At 40.3% G+C, this 16,840-nt stretch overlaps 1 protein-coding gene across 7 annotated transcripts in view; it reads left to right on the plus strand.

Moving 5' to 3' along the window:
• The window catches only part of LOC123508985 (protein C12orf4 homolog), a 219,796-nt gene that overhangs the window by 60,938 nt on the left and 142,018 nt on the right, over positions 1-16,840 (plus strand). Inside the window, exon 2 of one of the 7 annotated variants that reach the window (XR_006676066.1) lies at positions 2,419-2,538. The exons of the other annotated variants lie outside the window; for them this stretch is intronic. The gene's annotated coding sequence lies outside the window, so the exon portion shown is untranslated. The remainder of the gene's footprint in view (positions 1-2,418; positions 2,539-16,840) is intronic. 7 annotated transcript variants of the gene reach the window in all.

Raw genomic sequence — 16,840 nt, forward strand, 5'->3', positions numbered from 1 at the left:
TTTACTTAAATTTCAGAGGCATTTGTGTGCAACTATACACCCTTTAAGCTTGTAAAACTTGCCCTAAAAAGTACTTATTTTCCAGCAAGAATTACAAAATCTAGCGCTGTCTGGTATCAAAACGCTGAGTGCGAACAGGCTAATTGTTCATCTTTTCCCATTTCGAGGCAACATCTGACAATCCCTGTGATCCAGAGGGAGGAAACAATACTCTGAGTGATGTTATGTCAGTGTTACTCAGTAATGATATTGAGGACAGGATAAAAATGAAGACAGTGATTTTTTTTATTGAAATAGAAGAAAGTGAAGACTCCAGTAGTGATTCTGATAGTGATCTGGGAGACAGAGACCAACCCTCACAGCGACGTTCATAAACCTCCTCACGTACTCCCCTCGAGCAATGTGCTGGTGTGTGTCACCCATGGTTGCCTCTACAGGACTGTGTTTGTCGGCCAAGTCATGTGAATCCCATTGCTAATAAGCGTTGCCAGATTCCATTTATTATAGAAATCCACAATACAGTGGAGACTCAATATTCAAACGTCTAAATAGTTGAACTTTTCAAAAGCCGAATGCAAAAGTTCAACTTAATACTTGAAAAATACTTATTAGTCGAACGTCCATCCACGTAGCTATAAACAAAGGGACTCAATACTCGAATGTCTAAATCGGGTTTTCAACCTTTTTTTCTCTACGTACCCCTTTGGGTATTTTTAATGTTAGAAATGTAGCCCCTGCCCTTTGTGTAAAAACGGAAAACAAAAACTCACATTGGTAAACATTCCATTGTATATTTGTCAGTACTACACTGTTGGAAATGAACTAAACTACTCTTCTGACAACCAATAATATTGTAAACACAAAAAATTCCATAAATACAATACAGTAAAACCTTGCTTGACGAACTTCTCTAAGGATGAACAATTCGGGAGATGACCAAAAAATTTGTCAGTATATCGACCCATGGGACGAATGATATTTCGGGGGATGAACGTGTTTGTGTGATAGCCAACCCGGCTATCACACAACAACAAAACAAAACATAAACACAAAAGAAAATAGAAACAGGAACATACAAAAAATATTACATAACATAATCTCCGTGCCACCACGATTTTCTCCTGTTTTTCTTGGGCATGGTGATGTTACCGGCGCGCTCTACTGTAGCTTCCTCGGCATTATCCTCGCTGCTCTCGTGGCTCTCAGCGTTGCTGTCATCATCATCCTGGCCATGTCCAGGTACTGCAGATTGTGGCACATCCATTGCAGCTGTTTCCTCGCTCGCCTGGCAAGGAACACCGCCCTACTGCCCGCTTGTCTCACACTGAGCATCACCTCCGAGGATGAGGATCAAAGGAACTTCCTGGCCACGTACCTTTAACTTCCCTTCTTGGAAGTCCAAACTTGTTCCCACACGCGTAAGGAAGTCAATCCCCAGCAGGCAAAGGTCTTCCAAGGCAGAGACGAAGACTGGTAATCTTTCCATGTTTCCCACGCTGATGTTCACTATAACGGGGCATTCATTTTATTATCATTTTGATAGCATTTAGGTAAGTAAAACAATTTAGGCTTTTTATAATTATTTCGTTCATGTCATGCATACATTAAAAGTCTATTTTGAATGGGTTTTATGGACAAAAGTATGATTTTTTTTTTGGTCTGGAATGGATTAATGGTATTTCAATACATTCTTATGGGAAAAATTGATTCAGGGGATGAACAAATTGGGTGACGAACAGGATTTAGGAACGAATTATGGTCGTGAGCAGAGGTTTTACTGTACATTTAAAAAAAAATAGCTGTCTCCCAGTGGTTATGCAGTAGATTTTCAGGGTTAGCTGTGGTACTGAGCTACAAAAACAAAATATATTATCATTACATAGCTGCAAAGGGAGTTAATGAGATGGCTGACACTGTTTTTCACCAATTAGCTTAGTTAGCCAAGGAGCAGTTTTTTGCTAAAGCACATCTAAGGTCGGCTTCCAGATTCAGTCGAGACCTTAATTTTGATTTTATAACAAGTAAGCTGGAAAACCCAGTTTCACACAGATATGTTGATGGGAAAAGTAACAGAGAATGAAGAGGCTCCTCTGCCACATCTGGATACAACTTTGATATTTTGCACCAGAATCTGACTAAAGACTCTTTCTCATAGAGATCACTAGTACTGGAGTCATTCACAAAGTCAATAAATTCTTCCTGAATTGCATCATTGATAGAAGCAACATCTGTATGGAATGGGTCTCTAATTAGCTTCAAGATTCCTTCAGACACATCAGGAAAGTATCTCTTGATTTCATTTTGCAGTGAGGAAAGGTGATCCACAATTAAGGTTACCATCTGATCTGATATGTCCTGCTTGTCAGCAAGTGTCTCAAACATGTCAAAATTACCTTTCTTAACTTTTGTCTCCCAAAGTTTCAGCTTCATCAGAAAATTCTTCAATTTGTCAACAGCATCAGTGACAACAGCACCAGGTCCTTGCAAAGATCTGTTCAGAACATTTAGGCGTGAAAATATGTCAACAATATAAGCGAGGTAAGTGATCCACTTTGGATCATTCAGCTTTGCAAGATACATCTGAGTTACCTTCTTGTCACTACAACTAAAGAACAATTTTAGTTTGTCCTTTAACTCAAACACTATTCTGACAACATTACCATGAGATAACCATCGAACCTCTGTGTGGTATAGGAGTGTTTCATGAGTAGAATCTAAATCTGAGCACAGAAGTCTAAATAGTCTAGAATTAAGAGCACTTGACTTTACGAAGTTAATCATCTTTACCGTGTCATCAAGCATCTCTTTGAGGTCAGATGGCAGTGTCTTGGCTGCTAACGTCTGCCTGTGTATCAGCAGTGCATATGTTTTACCTTACAGTTAATAGCTTTAACCCTTGTTTTAAATCCTGATTGACTGCCTAACATTGCAGGAGCTCCATCAGTTGTGCAACCACATAAATTTTCCTAATCTACACCTTTTCACCCTCAAATTAAAAAAGATGAACTTCAAATTAAAAAGTTGAAATTCAAATAAAAAAAGATGAACTTCAAATTGAAAAAGATGAACTTCAAATTAAAAAAAGTTGAAGTTCAAATTAAAAAAGTTGAAGTTCAAATTAAAAAAAGTTGAAGTTCAAATTAAAAAAGTTGAAATTCAAATTAAAAAAAGTTGAAGTTCAAATTAAAAAAGTTGAAGTTCAAATTAAAAAAGTTGAAATTCAAATTAAAAAAGTTGAAATTCAAATTAAAAAAGTTGATGTTCAAATTTAAAAAGTTGAAGTTCAAATTAAAAAAGATTAACTAAAACAAAGATGGGAATAAATTGTATTTCAAAGAGAAGTATGAAGACACCTTTTGTATGTCTTTTTATTATTCCTTGGCCGTTCCATTTTGTAAAATGCAAATCTACACACAGACTGATCTATATAGTATGTATACTTCTTTTTTTTTTTTTTTTTTTTTTTTTTTTTTTTTTTTTGTTGTTGAGGTGAAAAAGAGCACTTAACTCTTACCATGAAAATATACTATAGAAGGTTACAAAATGACGTCACACTTGGAATACCTTAAACCCAAGGAGGATAAAGTAAATGTTCTTTAGCCTCCTTGCTTAAACCAGTGATTCTCTAAGTGTGTGCCACGGCACACTTCTGTATATAGTGTGCCGCCATTGTCTCCTTGGTGTGCCGTGAAAATTATATAATTTTGCTAGTTATCGAGGATTTCTGACATTGACCCGCAAAGATAACACTTATACGTACTGCATATATATATATATATATATATATATATATATATATATATATATATATATATATATATATATATATATATATCACAGGGCAGGTGTGCTGCCAAAATATGAATTGCTTTTTAGTGTGCCGTCATACTAAATAGTTTGAAAACCACTACCTTAAACCTGATTGACACTTTGAGATTGGCAAACATTATGAGCTTGATTGACACTTTGAGATTTATTTAAACTGTGAAGTTGACAAAACACATACTGTATTATCTATGAACTTTATAATGTGATGAAAATTCTGGGTCACATTGACCGGCAAAGATAACACTTATACGTACTGCATATATATATATATATATATATATATATATATATATATATATATATATATATATATATATATATATATATATATATATATTGTTAAGTTCACCGGTTAAATGGGTAAGATTGGCATTGGGGAGCCGGTGAACAATAACATTAAAAAAAAACACTGCAGGTTCAACTGGTGAGGAAATGCAAAGGGGGGCACTTAAGAAGCTATTTGATAACCCAATAACAATGAAACTGATTTACACATATAGATATAACATGAAACACATGAAACTGACATACACATTTATATATAACACAGAAATAAATACAACAATAAAGAACCCAACTTAATACCTAACAATAATACTAATCCTATATGGAGGCAATGTGGAAAAAACGGGATGAGGGGAAGTGATACTTATGAGGTGTTGCAGTGGTGAAGTGCTGGGTGAGGTGGATCCCACGGTAGTCATAGAGGCATTGTGTTCACTGGTTGAGGCCTTAACCTCAACTGACTTCCAGAAATCAGGGAGCTTGCTTAACACTTCCGCTTGAGTCGAATGGGGCCAGTAGCGGGGCTTCATGAGATGGTGACGTGGAAGGGGAGGTGGAGAGGTGGCGAACGAGGTAGCAAGCGGAGGAGGTGATGGTAGTGGAGTATGTTACGGGCGGGCCGTAACATTTCCTCCCCCCTAAGACCTCCGTAATGGGCTCATGAAGGAGGTGAGACGGGAGATCTTGATAAGGCGTCGGCGATGATGTTGTCCACCCCCTTGATATGGTGGACTTCCAAGTTGAAGGGTTGAGTTAACAAGGCCCATCTAAGAATGCGTTGGTTTTGGTTCTTCATAGCGTGAAGGAAGGCCAGAGGGTTGTGATCGGTAAAGACCTTCGTAGTTTGAGGGCCAGGATGAAGGTAGCACTCAAAACGTTGGAGCGCCAGGACGAGTGCCAGAGCCTCCTTCTCAATGGTGGAGTAGTTGAGTTGGTGTTTCTTCAGCTTGGCGGAGTGATAGGCAATGGGATGGAGGATGCCGCTTGTGGGGTCCACTTGTAGGAGGACAGCACCCACTCCAACTCCACTCGCGTCCACTTGTAGATGGAAGGGACGGGAGTGATCTGGCGTCCAGACCACTGGCTCCGAGGAGAGGAACGTCTTGAGATGTTGGAAGGCTTGGTCACAGGTCGGGGTCTAGTGGAAGGGGACGGAAGTGCTGATAAGGTCCGTCAGGGGGGGCGGCCAGGATGGAGAAGTTCCAACAGAATCGTCTGTAGAAACCAGCCATCTCCAAGAACCTCATGAGAGCTTTCCTGGTGGTAGGGACAGGGAAGCCAAGGATGGCCTCCACGTTGGCTCTCTTGGGGCGAACCGTGCCGTTCCCCACCACATGTCCCAGGTCGACCACCGTGGACTTCCCGAAGGTGGACTTGGCCAGGTTGATTGTAAGACTGGTTTCCTGCAACTGACCCATCAGCCTCCGGAGACAGGTCAGATATGTCGCCCAGTCGTCCGAAGTCACCACCAGGTCATCCAGATAGGCAGATTGTAGAGGCCCTAGTTGTCCAACACTGGGATAGATGATAATGCTCTGTAGCCGTCCACCTTTATTCCACTTTAACTCGACTACAAGTTGTATCTGTAAATACGGTCACATCTTACAATCCAATATAATAAACGAAATAAGCTGGTATGTATCCAAAAACGCACGTTTACATACAGACAATATTGTCATTAATGAAATCATTACTCCAACTGTTTTTGCATACTCGTACATGGTAACCCAACTAATAAATATTGTAGAAACAATCAAATTGGTCCCAATAAACAACAAACAATTCAAACACGAACACACAATTCATCATTATCAAAATGCCTCAAAATGTTTCACGGTAATCAATAGCTGACTCGAAATAATAAAAATAATCATCAGATAGTTATTACATTGAAAGGATAACAACCATAAATGAAGACAGCTAATTATATTAATGTGATCGAGGGAATTTACCTTTAAAGTCAGCTATTGTATAGCAATTACATAAATTAAATTAGTAACCACTCACCAAGCTGTATCCCTGTCTCATAAATACAAAGAACAGATCGAATCTCGATCTCAACCGGCTTCTGAATCATTCTACAAAGAAAGGTCTTACATGTACTTCTTCGTATAAAGTTTCGTTAACCCAATTTGATATAACCAATTTTTCTCAATTATCACAATCTATCACAACCGACTCGCAATATTAAACGTGTGGACTTCACGGTAGACTAAATAATTACTTAAGATTTCATTAACCCAATTAACTATTGCCTTGCATTACTATGTGTTGATAATAAATAAAGATAAATAACTAAGAATTTCTTCACAGTAAACCGAATCTCTCTCAACAACTTAATGGCCTCGTCACTGGCTTGAAGCTTATAATAATTAAACTTATTAACAGATGAAGTCTACAATGAAATCCACACTGCTAAATACATCTATAATATAACAAATAACAAAGTTTTAAACTCACCAAGTATTCCAAACAACACTGTAAATCCACGGCAATCGATATATGTAGCACTCTACATCCACACGGCAATAAGGGCTGAGCTGTACTGGGCTAGCCGGTCAAAGTCCTCGCCGTGAATGGGTAGGTTTGAAACATTCTAGTTCGATGTCTCAGAACTCAAAATTCATTTAACCACTCAACACTCATTTTAAACTAGCCAGTCAAGGCTGGCCGTTTCCCTCTTTCACCAAATATGAATGTATTCTTCAAATAACAATAACAACTGTATACTACAGTCAACCCTCGGCTATCGCGACTTTGGCTATTGCGTTTTATTGCTATCGCGCACCCATGAAAATCTGCTAAGATTTCATTATCGCGACCTCAGATGCCTGCTATCGCGCACCCAGCCATGACGTCATGGGATATCTGAGCGCTCATTGGCCAAAACCGCCTTCACGCCAAGATCAATTCGGCTATCGCGTTTTCGGCTATGGCGCTATTTCAGCCCCAATTGGGCACGATAGCCGAGGATTAAGTGTATATACAAAATATCAAAATAATATTCTCATGAAACATCCTGGTAATGAAGGTCAAAACAAATTCATTGAAAAGTATACTGGCATCTACACAGATGTTCGCTCCAAGTCCTGGGTGATGTAATTTATAGCCCTCTGGAAGGTGGCGGGAGCATTAGACAAGCCGAAGGGCATCACTGTGTATTGGTATAGCCCAAAGGGGGTGATGAAGGCGGATATTATTCGGGCCTCGTCCGAGAGGGGAATCTGGTAGTAACCTTTAAGTAAATCTATGGTGGTTACAAATTTGGCTACTCCTATGCTATCTAAAAGGGTCTCTATCAAGGGCAATGGGTAGGAGTCTGGTACTGTCACTATTTACTTTCCTGTAGTCGGTGCAAAATCGACTTTTACTATCTGGCTTAGATGTTAACAGGCAGGGAGAAGCCCAGGGGGATATAGTAGGTTCTACAAGATGATGATAGAGCAGATAGTCTACCTCTTTTTTCATCAAGTCTCTTTTAATGGGTGAATTGCGATAGGCTGGTTGTCTTATAGGCTTGATGTCATTAGATATTAATGTTATATCATGTTGGATAGTAGTACAAAGTCCTGGAAGGTCATCTGTGATTTCTGAAAAGTCTAGCAATAACTTTTTAAGATCAGACTGTTGTGAAGGTGTTAAGGAAAGAAAAACCTCATCAAGGTTGGACATGATTTGGCTGTTTGAGTGACGTCCTTTAGGTGATGAGAAGAGGAATTTGATGTCGGACTCTTCCTCGGGGGGCACAGGACCAGACTCCTTCCCTACCAGACATACAGGTACAGTGCGAGACAAGTCGTCCTCTGGTTCTCTGGAGTGGTAAGGTTTCATTAGATTGATATGAACTAGTTGGGAATCCTTTTGACGGTCAGGAGTGTGGACCACATAGTTTAATGGACTTAGTTTTTGAGCCACAACATAAGGTCCCATTAACTTACTGTGAAGAGCATTGCCTGGAGTGGGGAGAAAAAGTAAAACCTTGTCTCCTGGTTTGAAACTTCTCATGACAGATTTGGGAAGAGAATTTGTTTGCATTTTAGTTTGAGATTTGAGGAAGTTTGATTTAGCAAAAGATCTGACTTCACAGATTTTATTCTTAAGGTTACTGATGTAGTCAGACACACTGGGGCTTGAAGGAGTATTTTGAGTAAACCATTGATCCTTTAATATTTTGAGAGGCCCCCTGATCTGTCTACCATAGAGTAATTCAAAAGGGGAGTAACCTAAAGAATCTTGAGGAGATTCTCTTAAAGCGAAGAGAAGGAAAGAGATACTTTCATCCCAGTCTCCTTGATGCTCCAAGCAATACTTCTTCATCATGGATTTTAATGTTTGGTGAAACCGCTCCAGACAGCCTTGGGATTGGGGGTGGTAAGCCGAGGAGGTAACATGGTCGATGTTTAGCTCATTCACTATCTGTTGGAAAAAATTGCTAGTGAAATTGCTACCCTTGTCAGACTGAATTTGTTTTGGAATTCCTACCGAGGTGAAAAAATGTATTAGATGTTTTACAATGGTCTTTGATGTGATGTTCTTAAGAGGGAATGCTTCAGGGTACCTGGTAGTGGGATCCATGAGGGTTAACAAATACTGATTCCCTCGTTTGTTTTTGGGTAAGGGCCCTACGCAGTCCAGAATGATCTTTTCAAAGGGCTCCGTCTGAACTGGAATAGGCTTACCCACAATTTGACATATATGACATGTTTTTACGTAGTGTGACACATCCTTTTTCATTCATGGCCAAAAAAAATGTTGAAGAACCTTCTTGTAGGTTTTTTGGATGCCTAGATGACCTGACAATCCATCATGAGCTAGTTCTATAATGGCTGGTCTTACTGACAAGGGGATGACAACTTGATGTGTTTCTGACCAGGTGTTTAGTTGTTTCAGTTCAGGTGGTCTGTAGGCACGCATCAGGACTCCTTCCTGATAATAAAAACAAGGCAATTTAGACATATCCTTTGTCTCACTAGCAACATGTCTGATCTTAGCCAAAGTGAGATCCTGTTCCTGAGCATTAATCAAATTCTCCTTTGAAATGATGTTATTGTACAAGTTGTCAGTAGAGGCAGTCATTGGTGGAGGAGGTGGTGAAAGGGCAGGGGACTTGGACTGAGACCTGGTGACTGCACACACTGGGAAGAAGTGAGGGGATGTTTGTCCAGGGTCTTGTGGGACTTTCTGTTAATGTGGTAATTCGATGACTCGATATCAATATCGGTTTTTTGGCTCTCCCATTGCTATTTTTTCACCGAATTCAATAATATTTATACACAAGGTGTACATTTATGGTGTACGTCTTCAGTGTTAATTTGGTACACAAATGTGGCGTAGTTTATTTGCAATAAATATTTTTCCGGCGATAAGAAAATAATTCAAAATACCATTATAAAATCAAAACTAATAACAGTGTGGCAATTTCCTCTTAACCACATATAATATACATAACAACAAATAAATGTTAGCATCGGCATACACATAACCTATGTTATAACAATTTCATTACACACCAAATTGTTACCTTTTTTTTTCATCAAAAATTTGAGTTTATAAGCCTGTTGTAAATTTATTTGAGTGAGTTCATGCATTATCATGTTAGCATTTGTTAAGATGAGGTTGTTGATCATTTTGCTGGAAAAATTTTTGAAATTGACCAATTACTGAAAAAGTTATTCAACAGTATATGCTGAAAAACTGAAAGTCGAGAAAAACGCATTTTTCTGTGAACATCTTCAAAACCCCCACATAACTCACTTCCTCACTCGGGGCAACGGTTTCCTAGCGGGTGGGCTTTAAGATAGGAGGTACCCTAAAAGTATCCCTTTAGCCCATAAATTCCGTGAAAAGCCCACATGGTATAAAAAAAAAAAAATAACTCACTCCAATATGTACCAAACTCAGATATGTACTTACATAATCCCTTGACAACTGCTTGGAGGCTGGTAGTGGCTGTTTAAATAGTTTCAGGCCATGTTACATCATGGCCTTACACGTCATTGTCACAATTTGGGAACCCAACACGTGTAAAATCGATCAACAGGTAGGCTGCACGCGGGCACTCCCTAAGGCTGTACCGATTGGTACTGAGGAGTAGCGTCTTCCTCACCCTCACTGCCTGATACTAAACTATCGTACATCACGCAAAAAAAAATAAAACAGCTCAAAAAAGGAAATAAATACAAGCAAAACAAAGACTAGAAGAAAAAGGGGCGTATGCACGCTTGGGTATTTAAAGGGCCGGCCCTTTAAACCTGCCATTACCAGGTAAGCAGTGCGTTATGCGCCTGGCAACTTCGGCCATGGCTTCCCTCTCCAGAGACGAACCCAAGTACCAAGTTTCCAATTTTTCAATTTTTTTGACCAAATTAACAAATTACCACCTTAAGGGGGAATCAAGAACAATTAAGTTAGGAACAGCCAAGTTACCCGCAAGATCGTTACCCAGTACGAGATGTACCCCCGGTACTGGCAGTTCACCAAGTTAAATGGCTATCTCAACCTCTCCTGAAATGAAAGGGCACTGTAAGCTAATTTTAGCCAAGGGATAGGAGAGCTGTGTTTCGAGACCTGTAAGGATCACCTTCTCCCCAGTGAAAGCCTGTTTGATATTAGGGATGACATCTTCCCTTAAGATGGATTGGGCAGCACCTGTATCACGCAGAACCTTGACATTTATTGCCTTGTCTTTACCATCAGTCAGGGACACTTTACCTTGATACGTGTATGAGTCATAAAGTTCTAGAGGAGAGTTGACAGGGTTAGCTAGGGCCACTGGTTTCTTGTTCTCAAAGGTGTTAGGATTAGGGGCCACAAAAGAAGGTTGACGTTGAGAGGCCTTGCAATTTGAGTGTCTACATTTCTGGATCGTGTGACCTGGTTTCTTACAGTATGTACACCAGTGGGAATTATACGCATTTGGCGAGAATCTGGTTGGCTTACCACCCGCGCCCCCAAAACCTTCCCCAAAGGAGGACCTAACATAAGATGGTGAACCATGACCTCTACTACCCAGGGATCCCATCAACAAAGCAAAGGCATCAGCCACTTTAGCTGCAGACATAAGATCACTCTCTCCCCGCTCTTCCACATACCTCAGAATATTAAAGGGTAACTTGTTCTTCCATTCTTCCAGGACCATTAGATTGAGTGACTCCAAAAAGGTGGTAATGTTAAGGGCGGCTAACCATTTCTTAAATTGTCTTAGTTTCTCACTAGCAAATTCAACATAGGTGTGAGAGTCTGGTTTCACATATTTTCAGAACTGTTGTCTGTATCCATCAGAAGTGATAGAGTAGGCGTCTAGAATGTTACCTTTGATCTCTTCATACTCTACCTTATCACTAAGGCTGTTGTATACCCTGTAAGCTCTTCCTACTAGCTTGGGGACAAGGAAAGACACCCACTGATCCTTGGGCCATTTATTCCTATTAGCAATGCTCTCAAAAGCGCGAAGTGACTCGTCAACATCAGATTCATCAAAAGGGGGAACTAGCGGAGCAGCTGTAGCGGGATTAAAGCTTGCTAACTATTTCTTTATATCTATTTCTTCCCCTCTAAACTTAGCGTCATTTCGTAGGGTTAACTCCTGAATTTCTAACTCTTTTCCTGCCTTTTAAGTTGTAACTGAAATTCTCTCTCTTCCTTTTCTGCCTGTAGTTGCATTTGTTTTTCCTGTAGTTGCATTTGTCTTTCTTGTTCTCTCTCTCTATCTTCTCTTTCTGCCTGCGGTTGCATCTCTTTCGCTTCTTTTTCTGCCTGTAGTTGCATTTCTTTCGCTTCTTTTTCTGCCTGTAGTTGCATTTCTTTCGCTTCTTTTTCTGCCTGGAGTTGCATTTCTTTCGCTTCTTTTTCTGCCTGTAGTTGCATTTGTTTTTCACGCATCCGGTATTCTAGTCTAAGCTTCTCAATTTCCCACTGACTTATCCTACACTTATCCTGTTCTTCCTGGGGACTGTGTATTATAGTCCTCGTAGAGGCTGCTGACATGGGAGTTAATTCTTCTATTGCATTTCCTAGCAACTGACCTTGCACTAGATCAGGGGTATTCAATTAAAAGTCACTGAGGTCCAGTTCTTAAAATTTCCCCCAAGTAAAAGGTCTGAACGGAAGTCCAGCTTGTGTCTTATAGTCGTTCCCTATGTCGACATTTTCATATGGATTCAACAGTATTTATTGTCTATTTTCAATGCAGGAAATGTTTAACAGAGTGCACAGCTAGCTCTTTTGCCCTAAATAAAAGTAGTCCCAGGCAAATAAATTTAAGGCCTTTATTTCAGATTAAAAAAAACAGAAATCTCAGAATAAAATAAATTGCGAGCAGAGCCAAAAACCCTTTTTCTCTCAAATTAATGAGGTCCCAGCCACCCCGCTCTCACCCCACCCCACACTATACACTGCCCGTGTGTCGCCTGCTGGCTGCCACCGTCCACCACCTCGTCACCATGGTGAAAGGTGCATGCCACCCAGATACCCACCATGCCCTTTGGTCATACCTGCCACCCTGCATATTAGCTTGACCTTCCTACTGCAGGAAATTGAGAGTGTTCACGCTCTCACTGGCCTGTTGACACCCGCCAGCGTTGCACGGCGCCCCGCCACCCGCCACACCCTCCTTCCCCGCTGTCACCCGGCCGCAGATTGGTCACGGGTCCGGACAGAACCATCGCTCGGTCCGGATCCGGACCGGGGTCCGCCATTTGGTGATGCCTGCACTAGATGTTCAACAACTACATTCTTAACAACCTCTTTAGTCATCTGAGACGTGATGGGAACATCAAAATGTTTAGCGATGGCTTTCCATTGGTCCTTTTTTATATTAGCACCTTTAAGTTGTTTCAGAGAAGGGTCAGCACAAAAATCTTCAACGTTAAACTGAGTGGAAGCCATATTAAATAGATGTTAAGCAAACATCAACAAAAAAAATTATAAGCGAATTACTTAAATGAGGAACTTGGCAGAGTGATAATAAAGGCAACCTTGGAAATTACCTAGATTATACTTAAGTAAACACTTATGAGTACAATCACTAATGAGGGGGTAAACTAGAGAATTACGGCATTAAGAGGGATCCGGATTACTCTAGTTACGAGACTTGAGAGGATGAGGAGTGAATTGTTCTGGGACTTGTTATTGATAAGGAGGCGGACTAGTTAAAATGGCCAATTATAGCTAGCGAGAAAAATTATCTGCGAAGTGAGGGGATTGAAGGTTCGCATGAAAATATGTATGATCCCAACACTTGAATAACACTTATTACACACCTGCCTATGTGCAAAAAATAGAGATAAGTGCTATCAGTGAACACGCCTTTCTACCTGCTTTCCTGCTCTATCACTGCTCTGCGATACCAATGAAAGTCACGAAGCACTTTTAACCCAAAGGGAGCCACTTGATCGCACAAAGGTAAATTTAAACCACACGCAGAGTAAGTCACAGAAAAAAAAAACATCAAAATCACAACACCACAGAAACACACAAGAAAAAATAATGTAATCACAGAAAAAAAGTCACTGGAAAAATGGAACACTGAACAAGGGTTATAATGGTCCTGTCACAGTCGCCAATTGTTACGTTCACCGGTTAAATGGGTAAGATTGGCATTGGGGAGCCAGTGAACAATAACAATAAAAAAATAAAAACTGCAGGTTCAACTGGTGAGGAAATGCAAAGGGGGGCACTTAAGAAGCTATTTGATAACCCAATAACAATGAAACTGATTTACACATATAGATATAACATGAAACACATGAAACTGACATACACATTTATATATAACACAGAAATAAATACAACAATAAAGAACCCAACTTAATACCTAACAATAATACTAATCCTATATGGAGGCAATGTGGAAAACACGGGACGAGGGGAAGTGATACTTATGAGGTGTCGCAGTGGTTAAGTGCTGGGTGAGGTGGATCCCACGGTAGTCCAAGAGGCGTTGTGTTCACTGGTTGAGGCCTTGACCTCGACTGACTTCCAGAAATCAGGGAGCTTGCTTAACACTTCCGCTTGAGTTGAATGGGGCCGTGTGAATCCAACTTCGGGACAGTAGTGGGGCTTTATGAGATGGTGACGTGGAAGGGGAGGTGGAGAGGTGGCAAACGAGGTAGCAAGCGGAGGAGGTGATGGTAGTGGAGTATGTTACGGGCGGGCCATAACAATATATAATATATATATATATATATATATATATATATATATATATATATATATATATATATATATATAGTACGTATAAGTGTTATCTTTGCGGGTCAATGTGAGAAATCCTCGATAACTAGCAAAATTATATAATTTTCGCGGCACATCAAGGAGACAATGGCGGCACACTATATATAGTAGTGTGCCGCGACACACACTTACGGAATCACTGGTTTAAGCAAGGAGGCTAAAGAACATATACTTTAGCCTCCTTGGGTTTAAGGTATGCCAAGTGTGACGTCATTTTGGAACCTTCTATAGTATATTTTCATGGTAAGAGTTAAGTGCTCTTTTTCACCTCAACAACAACAAAAAAAACGAAGTATACATACTATAGATCAGTCTGTGTGTAGATTTGCATTTTACAAAATGGAACGGCCAAGGAATAATAAAAAGACATACAAAAGGCGTCTTCATACTTCTCTTTGAAATACAATTTATTCCCATCTTTGTTTTAGTTAATCTTTTTTAATTTGAACTTTAACTTTTTAAATTTGAACTTCAATTTTTTTAATTTTAACTTTAAGTTTTTTAATTTGAACTTCAACTTTTTTAATTTGAATTTCAACTTTTTTAATTTGAACTTCAACTTTTTTAATTTGAACTTCAACTTTTTTAATTTGAACTTCAACTTTTTAATTTGAACTTCAACTTTTTTAACCCTTAACTTCCGGGGATTAAAATATTTTTTCCTGTCTAATGACGGGGAAAAATGGTACACCTAAAAATTGTCAGAACACAGTTTGAATACTGATAATTATTTTCTCTGTGTTATTCTGAATACAATGATGTACTTTCCAGCTCGATATGACGTCTGAGAGTTTAGTTATTGCCTTATCAAAGTTTCCTCCTCCGAACGGTGTGACCAGTCAAGAGGAAACAGCCGGAGCGACGCGCTCTCTCTCTCTCTCTCTCTCTCTCTCTCTCTCTCTCTCTCTCTCTCTCTCTCTCTCTCTCTCTCTCTCTCTCTCTCTCTCTCTGTGTGTGTGTGAGAGAGAGAGAGAGAGAGAGAGAGAGAGAGAGAGAGAGAGAGAGAGAGAGGAAGGAAGGACATATTATCACTGAGAGAGAGAGAGAGAGAGAGTAGGGGGAGGAAGGAAGGACATATTATCACTGATTTCTGAGACACGTGTGTGTGTGTGTGTGTGTGTGTGTGTGTGTGTGTGTGTGTGTGTGTCATATATCACTGATTTCTGAGACACGTGTGTGTGTGTGTGTGTGTGTGTGTGTGTGTGTGTGTGTGTGTGTGTGTGTGTGTGTGTGTGTGTGTTACTCTCTCTCTCTCTCTCTCTCTCTCTCTCTCTCTCTCTCTCTCTCTCTCTCTCTGACAAGTGTTGATGTGTGTAGGCCCGCGTGTGTGACTCAGATGAGTTACCTCAAAGCTTTTCTCGAATGACTCATAAGAAGCGTGACGGCTATGAGCGTCAGGAGTTCATTTCTTGTGATGTTTTCCACTCTTTCTCGTGAGAGCTATGGGGCACATCATCATCATCTGCTGTTTCTTCATCATGAAAAGTGTTGCTCTCACTCACTATATGGTCCAAGAAAGCATCACTGAGAAACGCCATGAAATAGTCACAATTGTGTTGCACAGGAGGGAATTCAGCTGTTATGCCAGGAGACACAGATAAATCAGGCATAACTGGGAAAAATCATCATTGAATTCCCTCCATTGAAAGACAGGTCGGGGTCTCGCGCCACCTCTGCCACGCCCCTTGATCGTCTCCCAGAACGCGAGGAGCACGCGCATGCCTCGTCTCCTAGAAACACTCTGTGTCCTTGACACATTATCTGGAGTCTGTTCTTCATCATTATTGCCTTCACTGTCACTTATACTGTGTAAGAGTCTCTGTCTCTCTGTCTGTTCTCCTGAGAAAGCAGGTGAATGATGCTCTACATCCGTGTCCTCACTACTAGTCTCTTCACTTTCCCCAGTTTCTTCTTCTATATATTCACTGTCACTTTCTTCTAGCTCAGAACCACTGCTAAGTAAAAGGGTTCTGCCTTGCTCCATGGTGATTTACAATCTGACCCGATCCTTCGCTGTTATCACTGACCTTTCTACCCAGCGTCACCGGAGTTGCCAAGTGTCGCCCATAAAACGGAAAACAGTTCAGTTACCTCTAAAATTAGGAGCTCTTGTGGAAACACTTGTGTGGTAAAAGATGCCAGATACTTCTACTCACCATCCGCCTCAAGAGAGCGCGAGAGACTTAAAATTACGCCGGGAAAAATCTTGATTACTGGGGCGAATCCCGTCACTTGGACGTTCTGACGCAAACGTTTATATACGACCGCCGGAAGTTAAGGGTTAATTTGAATTTCAGCTTTTTTAATTTGAAGTTCATCTTTTTTAATTTGAGGGTGAAAAGGTGTAGTCCCTCACTTACGAAGAAAGAACTAACTAGCTGAAAAATATCTGAACCGGTAGTTGAAGATTCGAGAGGGTGACAGAAAAGAAAGTCTTCCTTAAAATCATCACCTTTGATGTATCGCGTGAATACCAGCAACTGAGCGCAATTGT

The sequence above is a fragment of the Portunus trituberculatus genome, chromosome 25 (genome assembly GCF_017591435.1).
Source record: "Portunus trituberculatus isolate SZX2019 chromosome 25, ASM1759143v1, whole genome shotgun sequence".
NCBI lineage: Eukaryota > Metazoa > Arthropoda > Malacostraca > Decapoda > Portunidae > Portunus > Portunus trituberculatus.